At 43.8% G+C, this 14,667-nt stretch overlaps 1 long non-coding RNA gene across 1 annotated transcript; it reads left to right on the forward strand.

The window, feature by feature from the left end:
- The first annotated feature begins 7,150 nt into the window (after nt 1–7,150).
- Nucleotides 7,151–10,235, forward strand: LOC112916803 (uncharacterized). Its single transcript, XR_011997610.1, has 3 exons — nt 7,151–7,267; nt 8,293–8,368; nt 10,226–10,235. It is a non-coding gene; the product is annotated as an uncharacterized lncRNA (long non-coding RNA).
- Nucleotides 10,236–14,667: the final 4,432 nt, after the last annotated feature.

Genomic DNA, 14,667 nt, shown 5'->3' on the forward strand with positions numbered 1-14,667 from the left:
GAAACCCATCAACCTACAGTTCTTTAGCCGGTGAAATTATCCTGCAAAAGTGAAAGAACTGCAGACATACCTTGGAGATACTGTGTTTCAGTTCCTGATCACTGCAGTAAAGCAAATCTTGTGATCAAGTCAAATGAACGTCTTGGTTTTTACAGAAAAGTAACTGTGCGTTGGCATTATGTCTAAAAAAAAAAAAGTATATACCTTAATTTAAAATGCTTTATTACTAAAAAATGCTAACCTCCATCTGAACTCTCAGCCAGCCATCATCACTGATCACAGATCACCAAAACAAATATCGTAATAACGAAAAAGTTTGAAACACCACAAGAATCACCAAAATGTGACACAGAGACACAAAGTGACCAAATACTGTTGGAAAAATATTGCCAATAAACTCATTCAGTGCAGAATTGCCACAAACCTTCAATTTATAAAAACCACAATATCAGCAAAGTACAGCAAGGTGAAGCACAATAAAACAAACTACTTCTCAAACAAAAATGAAGGGAATTTGTCACCAGTAGACCTGGTTTGTAAGAAATACTAAAATTCTTCAGAAAGGGAAGATAATATAGGTCAGACAAAAAAGGAGAAAAGCATTATTAGAGAAGGAATAAATGAAGATAAAACCAAATGTTTCATTTTTAAAAAATTTAATTGCTCTGTTAATTCAAAATAATAGCAATTTGCCTAAGCTAATTTTATAAGTTTATGGGTAAGTGAATGACAGCAATGTTATAATGGATGGGAGAGAGAAACTGGGAGTACTCTTATAAGGTACTTGCACCACCTATGAAGTGAAGTAGTGTTATTTATTTATTTATTTTTAAAGATTTTATTTATTTATTCATGAGAGACACAGAGAAAGAGAGAGAGGCAGGCTCCATGCAGAGAGCCCGACGTGGGACCCGATCCTGGGTCTCCAGGATCATGCCCTGGGCCTAAGGCAGGCATTTAACCGCTGAGCCACCCAGGGATCCCTGAAGTAGTGTTATTTAAAAGAGAATTGGGTTAGTTGTCAATGTATAGTGCAAACTCAAGGATAACCATTTAGAAAAGAAAATTGCTCTGCTAGGTGAGGAGAAAAAAAAATAGAATCATGAAATGCACAATTAAAACTAGAGAAAACAGGAAAAGAGTGGAAGACAAAAAGAACAAAAAAAGAACAAGAGCAGTGACTTGAAAACAGTAACAAAGTAGATCTTGGGGTGCCTGGGTGGCTCAGTAAAGTGTCTGCCTTCAGCTCAGGTCATGATCCCAGGGTCCCACATCAGACTCCCTGTTCAGCGAGGAGCCTGCTTCTCCCTCTCCTACTTGCTGCACCCCCTATTTGTGCTCTCTCTCTTTGCCAAATAAAAAATATTTTAAAATACAGTGGATATTAACCCAGTTATATCAATAATTACTGTAAATGTCAATGGTCTGAACATACCAATTAAAAAACAGACTGTCAGACTGGATAAAAAAAAAATAAGACCAAATTATATGTTACCTATCCAGAAACACCACTCTAAATGTAAAAACAAAGTTAGATTAAAAGTACAAGGATGAAGAAAGATCTACTGTTGCTAGCTCTACTGTTGTTAACACTAAACAAAAGCTAGAGTAGCTACAAAAATAGAGTAGCTACTTTACATTCAAAGTAAATTTCAGAGCAAGGAAAGTTAGGGATAAAGAGGGACATTGCATAGTGATAAGTGGTAAGTTCTCCAAGAAGACAACAATTTTTAATGTGTATGCACCTAGCAAGAATGGCAAAATATGTGAGGCAAAACCTGAGAATTGCAAGGAGAAATAGATGAATCCACTATGATAGAGACTTTGTACCCTTTATCTGGGTAATTGACAGATCAACAGGCAAAAAATTAGTAAGGACATGACTGAACTCAACAACACCCATCAATCAACTGGATCTAACTGACCTCTGTAGAGTACTTAATCCACTCTTCTCAAGCTCACGTGGAACATTCAAAATAGACCACCTTCTGTGCCATTAAAAAAAAACACCTCAACAAGTTTAAAAGAATAGAAACCATATAAAGTATGCTTTCAGAGCACAATGGAATTAAACTAAATTTCAACAACAGAAGGGTAGTTGGAGAATCCCAAAATATTCAGAGGTTAAACAACATACAACACTTGAGTCAAAGAAGCTCAGAAATATTTTGAACTAAATGAAAATACAGTTGACCCTTGAACAATGTTGGGGTTAGGGGTACCAGCCTCCCCGCCCCCCCACACACACGTCAAAAATCCACATATAAATTCTGACTCCCTCCAAAGCAGCTACTAAAACCCTACTGTTGACCAGAAGCCTTGTCAACAACACAATCGGTTAATATTTTTTGTATTATATGTATTGTAGACTATATTCTTACAATAAAGTAATCTAGAGAAAGATGTTAAAGTCATAAGGAAGAGAAAATACATTTACAGTACATACGTGTAAAAAGAATTATATGCTATTATACCTTTCAAAACAATGTGATTCATGTCATCAACCTGCTAAAGACAAATCAGTAGATGCAAAAAAATTGAGTTCTCAGCAAGAAAACAACCCAATTAAAAATGGGCAGAAGATCTGAACATATACCTACCAAAGATAAACAGATGGAAATAAGCATATAATAAGATGTGGAGCATCATGTTATTAGCAAATTGCAAATTAAAATAACAAAATAGGGATCCCTGGGTGGCGCAGAGGTTTGGCGCCTGCCTTTGGCCCAGGGCGCGATCCTAGAGACCCGGGATCGAATCCCACGTCGGGCTCCCGGTGCGTGGAGCCTGCGTCTCCCTCTGCCTGTGTCTCTGCCTCTCTCTCTCTCTCTCTCTCTGTATGACTATCATAAATAAAAAAATAAATAAATAAATAAAATAAAATAACAAAATAGAGTTCGTACCTCCTACGGTAGCTAAAAAATTCACAACACTTGACACTAAATATTAGCAAGGCCGTGGAGCAGTAGGAACTCTCATTCATTGCTGGTGGGGAGGCAAAATGTACAGCTATTTTGGAAGATAGTTTGGCAGTTTCTTATAAAACTAAACATACTCTTAACCTATGATCCAAAAATCCCGGCGTTGAACCGAATTAGTCAAAAGCTTATGTCCATACAAAAACCTGTACACAGGGATCCCTGGGTGGTGCAGCGGTTTGGCACCTGCCTTTGGCCCAGGGCGCGATCCTGGAGACCCAGGATCGAATCCCACGTCGGGCTCCCGGTGCATGGAGCCTGCTTCTCCCTCTACCTGTGTCTCTGCCTCTCTCTCTCTCTCCCTGTGTGACTATCATAAATAAATAAAAATTAAAAAAAAAATAGAACCTTCCAGGGATCCCTGGGTGGCTCAATGGTTTAAAAAAAAAAAAAAAAAAAACCTGTACACAAATGTTAATGGTAGCTAGTAGCTTTATTCATAATTGTCAAAACTGGAAGCCAGCAAGCTGTCCTTCACTAGGTGAATGCATAAACCAACAATGGAATATTGTTCAGTGATAAGAAATGAGCTATGAAGCCATGAAAAGATAGGAACACTTAAAGCATATTGCTAAGTGAAACAAGCCAATCTGAAGCCTTTTCAGCATGAAAAAGCCATGCTGTGTGATGCCAACTACATGACATTGTGGAAGTGGCCGAACTGTGAGACTGTAAGGAGATCAGTGGTTCCTGGGGTTTAAGATGCAGAGGGAGGGAGGGACAAATGGCTGGAACATGGGATTTTTAGGGCAATGATAAAATTCTGTACGATGCAGTAACGATGGACACCTGTCACTATACGTTTGTTAAAACCCATGGAACGTACAACACAAAAGAGTGCACTTGTGCCTATTTCTGGCCTCCCCCTTTGGGTTGTGAGCTCCACAAAGGTGATGACTGTTTCCACCCCTCCCATATTCCAAGGTTGGGTGGGATGGCATGTGTAAAATCACAAGCTTTGCTTTTAGACATGCATTTTTAAGTTTGGCTCCCACTGGGCAACTGTGTGGCCTTGAACACATCACATAACCCTCTTAGACATGTTTCCTCCTTTGGAAAGTGGGCAGAGGGATCCCTGGGTGGCTCAGCGGTTTAGCGCCTGCCTTCAGCCCAGGGTGTGATCCTGGAGTCCCGGGATCGAGTCCTGCGTCATGCTTCCTGCGTGGAGCCTGCTTCTCTGCCTGTGTCTCCCATGAATAAATAAAATCTTAAAAAGAAAAAAAAAGGAAAGTGGGCAGAATAGTAACATTACGGAATAGGGTGGTTGGAGTGTCAGTGTTGCATGTTTAGATACTATCAGAGGCACTCTTATTTTTTTACTTAAGTCTGTTTTTCAACTCCTGCAAAATGGAATCAGCGGGCCGGTGTGGTTTCCAATGCCGGCAGTTAGTCTGTGACAAACACTCTGAAGTTTGTTTCAAGTTCTGTGTCATGAGAAGTGGTTAACAGTCATTTTAGGAGCAACTATTCACCTTCCCCAGCGAGGACTTCTCATAACTATTCCAACACCTTCCATGGCTTTTGACAAAAGATTAAAATTTAGGTATATGATAAAATATTTGTTAGCAAATAAAAAAAAACTTGTTAGCAAAGAGTTTATATTTTTCACAGAAAGACGCAACTCAGGCCACCTTTGGTTTATGTTAGGGCAAAGTCTAGTCTTGCTGATAGTTTGCTTCAACCTGATTTGCTGTCAAAAAGGTTTTTTGTTTTTTTTTTGTTTTTTTTTTTAAATCTCCCTGGCTTATAGTCTTCATCCCTTGTATCTCTTATCAGGAAAAAGAAAATTCAAAGCATAATATTTCAAAGTCCTTGTAGGTCCACATGATTGTCTTTTTTGTTTTATTTTTTTTTTAATTTTTTTATTTATTTATGATAGTCACAGAGAGAGAGAGAGAGGCAGAGAGACACAGGCAGAGGGAGAAGCAGGCTCCATCCACCGGGAGCCCGACGTGGGATTCGATCCCGGATCTCCAGGATCGCGCCCTGGGCCAAAGGCAGGCACTAAACCGCTGCGCCACCCAGGGATCCCATCTTTTTTGTTTTAATTAAGCTGATTCTTTACTTAAAAAGAGGCTCATACTAGGAATTGCATATTTCTCTTTACCAAAAAGGAGGCTAGGGGCGCCTGAGGTTGCTCAGTTGGTTAAACATCCACCTGACTTGATTTTGGCTCAGGTCATGATCTCAGGGTTGTGAGATTGAGCAGGATGTTGGGCTCCATGCTGGGCATTGGAGCCTGCTTAAGTTTCTCTCTCTCCCTCTCCATCCCCTACCTCACTCATGCTCACTTTCTCTTTCTCCAAAAAAAAGGGGGGGGGCTATATTTGGTTTTCAGGAGGGTAAATAAGATATTACCTTTTAGCACTTTATTTTTTTTTTAAGATTTTATTTATTTGCGAGAGAGAGCAAGAGAGCACAAGCAGGGGGAGCAGCAGGAGGAGAGGGAGAAGCAGGCTCCCCGCTGAGCAGGGAGGCTGACACAGGGCTCCATCCCAGGACCCCGGGATCATGACCCGAGCTGAAGACAGACGTTTAACCCACTGAGCCACCCAGATGCAACTACCTTTAAGCATTTCACGTAGTGCCTGGCTCCTAGTCCATGAAGCTAGGAATGGGTGGTAGTATGATGTTGTCACATCACCGGTATATACAAATTTTGGCTGAATTAACAGCGTGTGCATTTGACACCTGAGTGACATGACATTTGTCAGTGTTAACATGGTATCTTGTGAATATTAAAATGATGGTTGTAATATGGTCCAAGGTTTTGGTGTGAAAATAGAAATCAGTGTCATGACTTGCTATTTTGGAATTCTTTGAGTTTTGATAAAATATCCATGTTTACTTTCGTAACTATTTCATTTCTGAATGAGTTCAGGGTTGTGGTGTCAAGCACATCTCTACAAACAGAATATTTGAGGAGGGATAGATTTTATTCTCAATGAATAAGAAACCAGGTTATAATTAATCACTATGTTTTCTCCTTTCACATTTTAAGAAGTAGAGACATCTCAATGGTAAAAGTATAAACAATGAAGATTTTATTTGGACATCCACAGCTTAAATATATGGTGAATTGTTTCATTAACTTGTATTTTGACATTTGTGTATTGTCTAATTATGTACATAATTAAATAATATGTGGCTAAAAGTTGATTAAAGAGTAGCAGAGCTCAAAACCTCCATAGCAGCAGCAGCAGCAGCAGCAGCAGTAGCATTTAACTGAGTGATACACCAGCTGAGTGATGGTGAGATCATGTGACCAGGCCACCTGCACACTTGTCCATCCTGCCAGCTACTGGGAATGTGCATGCAGGATCTCCCCTCGGCCCAGGGCTCTCCACTGATTCCATTCCCGTGGAAGATACACAATATATATTTTCCCCCAACCCCCCCACAAAAACCCAACCAAACAAAAAAGACAAAGAGACACTCCTGTTGCCTTGGAAGATGTTTTCTCCAACTGCACCGAGAAGAGCTGTCCCTGCACTTTGTCTGTGGCCATTCAGCCCAGCTCACACCGGAGTGCATTCCCTGCCAACCAGACGATGTCTTCACCTGCCACCTCACAGTAGTATCAATCTAGGATGGTGATGACACATAGAAAAGCTTGTGACTGCCTCTGGTTGTCCTAGAAATCAACCAAGGCATCCTGAAGGATCAACAGTAGAGGGCTGAAAGTCTGAAAGAGGGCAGGGAACGTGGTGTCTGGAGAATAGGACTTTTGCAGGACAGAATGAGAGACTGGAGACCAGCGCTGGGAAGGCAGACGCTGTGAGGAAGACAGTGAAGAGCAAGCATGTTGTTCACAAAGCTGGCGATGGAGAGGGCACTGGCAGAGAAAAGGGACGCGGATGATACACAGTAGAAGGCTCCCCAAGGGGTCACCATGGGTGCCGGGCAGGGGGAGTGCAGAGAGAGCCCACAGAAGGAGCATCCGGATGGGGAGACCCCACCCTCATGCCCTCCTCTGATGACAGACTCAGAATGGCTGGATCTGAGTGCAGAAGAACAGTAGGTATTTCTTCCTTCCATTTTGAGTAAAGGCAGGAGAATGTTCACTTATCTGGGAACAAGTGTAGCACAGGAATGAAAATTATGTGCTCTGGCATCACGCAGGTGCACATCCTGCCTCTGAAATGGCCCCGGGACCTGTGACAAGTCCCTGAACCTCTCCGGCCTCAGTTGTCTTTGCAGTGAGGCCTGAGGAGTGCCTCCCTCACATACCATATGGGACACGAAGTGAAAGGACCCATTTAAGGTCCCGGCACATCACCCGGAGTATGGTAAGCTCAGTAAATGCTGTTATGGAGATAATACAAGAATCCCTTAGGAAAGAAAAACATGAAAGCAGAAGCAGGAGTCTGTTTAAGAAATTAGCTTTACTTACATGGTAATTAATAGTTTTTTTTTTTTGTTTTTTTTTTTTTTTTTATTTATGATAGTCACAGAGAGAGGGAGAGAGAGAGGCAGAGACACAGGCAGAGGGAGAAGCAGGCTCCATGCACTGGGAGCCCGACGTGGGACTCGATCCCGGGTCTCCAGGATCGCGCCCTGGGCCAAAGGCAGGCGCTAAACCACTGCGCCACCCAGGGATCCCAATAGTTTTGTTTTTTACCGGACTATGTTATAACCTCTTTTGCCACAAAGAGAAGTCAGAGAAACAGAATACTTACAACCCAGGTTGCTAAACATAGAACCTATTTGCTAACTAAGCAGGTTAAGAAATAAGAGTTTTCCAGGATACCTACATGTGGCTGCAAATTTCCCGGCTGTATTTTCCTGGATTAAATTTAAAAAACGAACTTTATTGCCATCAAATTTGGCTATCTGAAACATAAACCTTTGACAAGAATCATGAAACATGTTCCAGTTAGCTGTTGGAAATTTATGATAGTTTATAAATTAAATTATTTATCATTTTATGCAAAACTGAACTTAAAAGGGACTTACCTGCTTTGAAAAGTCATTTTCTCATCAAAGGCGAGGTTCTTTTCAATTATACCAACAGTGGTTTGTGGAATTAGAAAGAGCAACTCAGCCTCCCCTTTCCAGTGTTAAAATAAAGGTATTTGTTAGTCTCAACCTCAAAGTCAGTATGGCTCTTTGTCCCTACTTTTATCAGAGAGCATTTCTTCCTTGCTCCAAGGAAGGCTAGAAGTCAGCCCTAGTGCTGCCCGTAGACACAGAGAAATGCTTCTCGTTACGTATGAGCGAGTCCCAAATCACCTCTCTCCCTCAGTTCATACCAGGGCCACGTTTCCTGAAACCTTTCTCCAAATCCTAGTGTGGTTTCTTTTTAATCTTCCAGATTGGTGTGGGCCAAAAGCACCTGCGACCCTCGGATCGCAGTGGGTTCCCAGTCCCCACTAGAAAAGAAGATTAAGGTGAGGAAATACGTTTACTGAGAACTTTGGAGCCAGTAATACCAGCATAAAAAGTTTCTCCTTCGAGGTAGAAAGGGCCCGAGTGTTTCAAACCAAGTGTGCTTTGTCTGTTAGGCCTATGGTGTCAGCTGGACAGCATTGACCAAAACAGATGTCACTTGTGCCCCCCACGGAGCCTAGACAGGTGGGCATGAAACAGTCCTCACAGATTGTGATAAGGGTCATGAAAGATGGGATTTTATTTGAATGAATACGTGGAAGATCTGAGGAAATAACAAGCTAAACCTACAAGTTATGTACATAAGTACTATAGTCAGAGGTGCTGTGTTGTGTGTTTGGGAGTATATGAAGGAAGAACATGTGAAAATGGCAAAAAGAATATGGTTTTCGGGGAACAGAAAAAGTCAGAGTGGCTGCAGCACAGTGAGCAAGCAGTCAAGCTGAGAGGCAGTCAGGAGCCAAATTACAAATCCCATACTGGGATTTGGGGATTTTTTCCTAAAAGCAATAGGGGATGCTATCCTAGGTTTCAATGCAGGGAAGTGCTCAGATTTGTAATATACAAAGACCACTCCAGTTGCTGTGTGAGTGGTCTGATGGGGCTGGGGCCAGAGAGAGAGAAGTGTGGACTCAGGGAAGCCAGTTAGGCTGCTACCCTAGGGTGGGGGCATTTTGTAGTCGGTACAGGACTGAGAAGGGGGAACCAAAGGAAACACTCTGGAAGAAGGGCCAAGTAGAGATGTTAAGTGGACAGTATCTAGGTGTGAAGTTGAGAGGTGAGTACAGGGCGGTCTCATGCGCCTCAACAGTCTTGCTCATGCCTTACTACCCCCTCTAGAGCAGTCCCTGACACATGGTAGGTCACCCCGTTGAGTGATTGAGACTGCCCATGTCCAAGGAAGCCTAAATTAGACTAGGCTCATCTTCAGTGATAATTTCTGTTACATTTTCTTGTATTCCACCAGCAAAGCAGGTGGAAGGATGTGGCCATGAGGTAGGAAGGAAATGAAGGGCTATTCAGTCACCTGGGGATATTCAGTAATGGCTGGAACAGTCTAGGGGGGGGCCTACCATAGCCTTGGCCACAGTCTGGAAGCCAGAGGAAAGGAAAGTATTTCAAGGAGGAAAGAGTGCTCAGCACTGTAAAATGCCACTGAGGACAAATGTGACAGGGACAGAGCCAGGACCGCTGAACTTCATCCCTCATGACCTAGACAACAGCAGTCGGGGTGGCGGGGGGCGCATGGAAACCCAACAGAGAAGGACTGGGGGGAACCGGGAGGTGGGGAAGCAGAGAGGGTTCTAAGTACCTGCTTCATGGCATGCCGTGAAGGGGAACTGAGATGGGATGTGAAGCAAAGGAAACGTTTTCCTTGTCTGTTTAAAGATGGTAGATCTACTAGAACATATTGTTATGCTGGTGGAGTGATCCAGTACAGGGGAAATTTTGATGAAACAGGAAAGAGAATTTGGTAATAGCGAATTGAAGTTCTTGAAGCTTCACAAGGACAGGGCGGGGCGGGGGTGGGGAGAGCTGGTGTGGAGAACTGGCCACGTTTCCATTGTAAAGGCTGAGTCTGGGATAGACGCAAGGTGGTGGTTCTGGCAACGGGAAGACCAGGGTGTTCATTCTGTTTTCTCAAGGAAGTCTAAGGTGAAATCCTCACCTGGAGGGGAACTCTGGGGGAGGGGACTGTGGGAGGTTGGAAGAGAAAGTCAGGGACCATGGCCAAGAGGCCCTAACAGGGGCATGGTGTCAGAGTGCCAGGCAGAGCTGCTCACCACCTGCGATCTGTGTCATGGCCTGTGACAAAGGACATCGGGCTTAAAAACCTTCTCATGCTTCCCTCTGACAAGAGTTTAGGTGGTGTCCATTCTTCAAAAGTGAGGAAGTTGTTACTCCAAAAGTCTCAGCAGGAGAATGAAACACTTCATCAGCTTAAAGCCATGTCTTTTGACTCCTGGTTTGCCAAAGCAGAGGCATACTACTATCGCCAACGTCAAGAAATGATGCTGGGAGAAGCCTGGAAATACGTGGTAGTTCCAAGGTGGAAAATTAAAATAGAGAGAGAGAGACCACAAAGTGAAAAAACAGGAGATGCTAAAAAGCAGGACTACCTAGTGCCTGAGAGGGAGCTGGGCCAGATACAGAAGCACATATACCGAGCCGAACAAGCCAGAGGCCTCAGAGACCACAAGTATCGGCTCCTCCCTCAAAGGATCCCAAGTGAAACAGCCTTCCCCCAAGTACTCACCCTAGGGAAGGAGGGAAAAACTGAAGCTATCCAGAAAACACACAAAACTAAGACCAAAAAGCACAGGGTGGCCTCGGCGAAGGAACAGATCAAGGGGCATCAGAATCGAATGATTCGGGGGAGAGAGCTCATGGAGCAGAGAAGCGAGAGACTGCATTCTTGCAGGCTCTCTACCTCGGCTCCTCCCCTCCGCAGGCCTGCGACACACAAGGACGAAGAGAAGGAGTATGAACTGGTCACAGCCTACCCCATTGCCCAGCCTTATCAGGAAGCACTCATAGAAGTGACCATCCTCATGGAAAAGTCCAGAAAGGATGATTATATAAAAAAGCCACTCCAACGAGAGCTCTTGAGCATACCACCATTTTTGAGAAGCCAACTAGGAAAAAATAAAGTTTAAGTTATTTTCTGGATTACTGTATTTCTTTTTCAGGCTGGCATACTTTGACAACTGTTAGTGCAGTAAAATCCCATACCCCCAAATTTCATTTCTAAGTTTGTTTGCATCAAACTTAGGCAGGGGAGTTACACCAAGTGTTTCAACTATCTGCATAACTATCCCAAAACGTAGTGACTTAAAACCACCACTATTTTGCTATAACTCACAATTCTATATCAGGAATTCAGGCAGAGCTCAGCTGGGTACTTTTTCTCCCCAATCCCACACCACCAGAGCCACTTGGGGATATTCAGATAACAGCTGGACTAGTGTAGAGGGTACAGACCACATACATGCCCTTGGGGATGACTAGAAGCCTGGGCTTAGCTGGTCCCAGTCCCTGTCTCCCTTCTCCATGTGGTTTCTGGTCTTACTAACACAATGACTTGTGCTCCAGTGACCCGTCAGACACCACAAGGCTTCTTTTGACCTAGCCTCTAGAGTCCCAGAACGTCACTTGCTCAGACAGGTCACCAAGATCAGCCCAGACTCAAGGGGGTTGGAAACAGACTCTTCCTCTCAAAGAAACCTGCAGCCATCTTTTTTTTTTTCCTTTCTTTTTGGCCATCTTTTAATCTACTACTCCAAGGTCTGATAAGTCCCTCACACACATGTACCCTTCATTGTCCTTTTCATTGTATTTTATGTTAAGACTCATAAAAACTAAACAAGCATATTTATACAAAGAAACCTAATTCCACAGCTCCTGAGCTGATCTTGACTAAAGAGACCTGGTTCTCTCTCTGCAGAAGTAAATATAGACCAAGAGTTTAAAAGCCTGTTACAATTACGCCACAGAAAACACATGGTCTCGTATTCTCCAAAGCGCCTAAAATTTTGTAGGATGTCAGAAACCTAAGCCTGAGCCCTAGCCCTGAGAGAGACCCAAGACTCTAGGATGTAGCCCTTCGAGGAGCTTACAATCTAGTTGGAGAGAACAGAAGTCAAAGCAGCACACACCCAGTTCTGTGTCATGAAACACTGGAGAATACAGACTACAGAGTAGGGCAGCTCATGGGCAATGGGAGCCCTGAGAATACGCACCCTGGGTGAGAAGTCCCCAGGCAAGGCAGTTAGGACAGCAAGGCCCTGACCCGACTTCGACGCCACCTCCTGCTGGCCATAAGGCACACCCAGGGCCCTGGGGGAATGCACTGGAAAGCACATGCTAACAATGTGAGACGCACAAACAGGGTGACTGCAGTTAAGAACAAGGTACTATCAGAACACAAAGTTATGGAGGAAAAGAAAGGCTTTGGTTGGGGACGTTACATGTGTTTGATACTTAAATGATTACACATATTAATTTTTTATATGTGTTTTTTTCCCTGCTCAGAAGTTTTCTTTTTTTTTTTCTAAAGTAGGCTCCGTGCTCAACATGGGGCTTGAACTCACAACCCTGAGGTCAAGAGTTTGATCAAGAGTCGCATGCTCTGCCTACTGAGCTAGCCAGGCACCCCTCCTATTCAGAAGTTTAATTTTTTTTTAATATTTTATTTATTCATGAGAGACATGGAGGTAGAGACACCGGCAGAAGGAGGAGAAACAGCCTCCATGCCAGGAGTCTGATGTCGGACTTGATCCCAGGACCCCAGGATCAAGCCCTGAGCCAAAGACAGACGCTCAACCGCTGAGCCACCCAGGTGTCCCTATTCAGAAGTTTAAAGAGGTAAAAGTGGCCCATAATCTCCCTGCCCAGATAACTTGTTGAAACTTTTTTTTAAAAAAGAATTTATTCGAGAGAGCACAAGCATGAGCAGGGGTGGAAGGGAACAAGTAGAAGGAGAAGCAGACTGCTGAGCAGGAAGCAAGACTCAGGGCTCAATTTCAGGACCTCGGGATCATGACCTGAGCCAAATATAGTTACCCGACTAACCACCCAGGCACCCTGACAATTTTTAAAAATAATGAAAAAGTACATGGTTAGAAAGCTCGAATAATTATAGAAAAGTACAAAAGGCAAAGTGACCACATACATGGTCACTTTGGCTTGCCAGGGGCCACTGCTGGTTTTTTTTTTTTTTTTTTAAGATATATTTGAGAGAGAGCACAAGCAGGAGGGGCATTTATAGAGAATCTCAAGCAGTCTCAACACGGAGCATGGAGCCTGATGTGAGGCTTGATCTCATGATTCTGAGATCATGACCCCCACTAAAATCGGACACCCAACTAACTGACTCTGAGATCATGACCCCCACTAAAGTCGGACGCCCAACTGACTGAGCCACCTGCGTGCCTCTCACATTTCTTATGTGAGCAGAGTTTGAAGCAAGTAGAAGGCAGGCCAACAAAAGGGGGAAAAAGGGAAGGCAACCCTAAACACACGTGCTTAAAAAATTGTGATTCCATTAATGTGAAATATCCAGAAGAGGCAAATCTTGACAGAAAGGTTATCGATTGGAACTAAGGAGTGAGGAGGTGGGTGAGGAAGGGTGAATGCCACCAGTTGGGAACAAGAATGTTCTACATCAGGTTGCGGTGATGGTTACAGAGACCTGTGATCAGATTGAGAAACAACAGATCGGTCTGCGGCCATACCACTACCACCCTGAAAGCACGCAATCTCGTCTGATCTTAGAAGCTAAGCAGGGTCAGGCCTGGTTAGTACTTGGATGGGAGAAACAATCAATTACTCACTTTAAGTGGGTGAATGACATGGAATGTGAAGTGTATCTCTGCAAAACTGCTCAACCAAAATGGATGAAAAAGCCTGAGTGTCAGCAAGGTGCCCGAAAATGTAAGGCCTCCGTGGCTCTGCAAGCTCAGCTCTCTCAGGTCTCAAAGGCAGTGTGGAGTCACTGAGGAACTGACAAGTGGTTTTGAAGATGTGAAGGGGGTGAAAGGCAGACAGGAATGGGGTGGGGGGAGACACGACGGGAGCGTATGGCAGAAATCTGGGCGGGATGGAGAGAATCAAGACACCAGATGGGATGTCATGACTGATTAAGGTAGGGGCTGTGGGGGAAAAGAAAACAAGTACTAGATTTCTTTGGAGGAAATAAAGTAGTAGAAGTACCACTATAGGGATTACAGGGAGGACAGATTGGGGGCTATTTTATACACATTTAAAACAGGCCCTGTGCTGCCAATAAGCCATTGGTCACGCATGCCTGTGGCTTCTCAGACTGAAGTCAAATATAATTTGGAGAATGTTCAGGATATAGATGTAGTATAACTCCTGAGAGTAAGATGGAGGGAAGGGAGCCAGGGAAAGCACCAGACATGAGGATGTACAGCTTTCCAGGAGTAGAAATTTTTTTAAATGTATGAGAGCAAGCAGAGGGATAGAGAAGGACAAGCAGACTGCACTGAGCATGGAGCCTGATGCCAGGCCCGATCCTAGGACCCTGAAATCATGACCCGAACTGAAGTCAGAGTCAGGTGCTTAACCAAGCGAGCCACCTGGGTGGCCCTCCAGGATCGGATTTTTGAGTGTCAAATGTGCAGCATTTAACCCCAGGACCTAATTATTTGGGAAGGAATCACCAATTTGGCCTAAAATGGCCCCTGGAGAATGCTGGCAAAGGAGGTGCATGGACTCCAAGATGGCCAGGAGGGGAGAGTACAAGTGGTCCTTGCTCAAAGAAGAGACAGGACAGTAACTG

Source organism: Vulpes vulpes, chromosome 15, assembly GCF_048418805.1.
Source record: "Vulpes vulpes isolate BD-2025 chromosome 15, VulVul3, whole genome shotgun sequence".
NCBI classification, from domain to species: Eukaryota; Metazoa; Chordata; class Mammalia; order Carnivora; family Canidae; genus Vulpes; species Vulpes vulpes.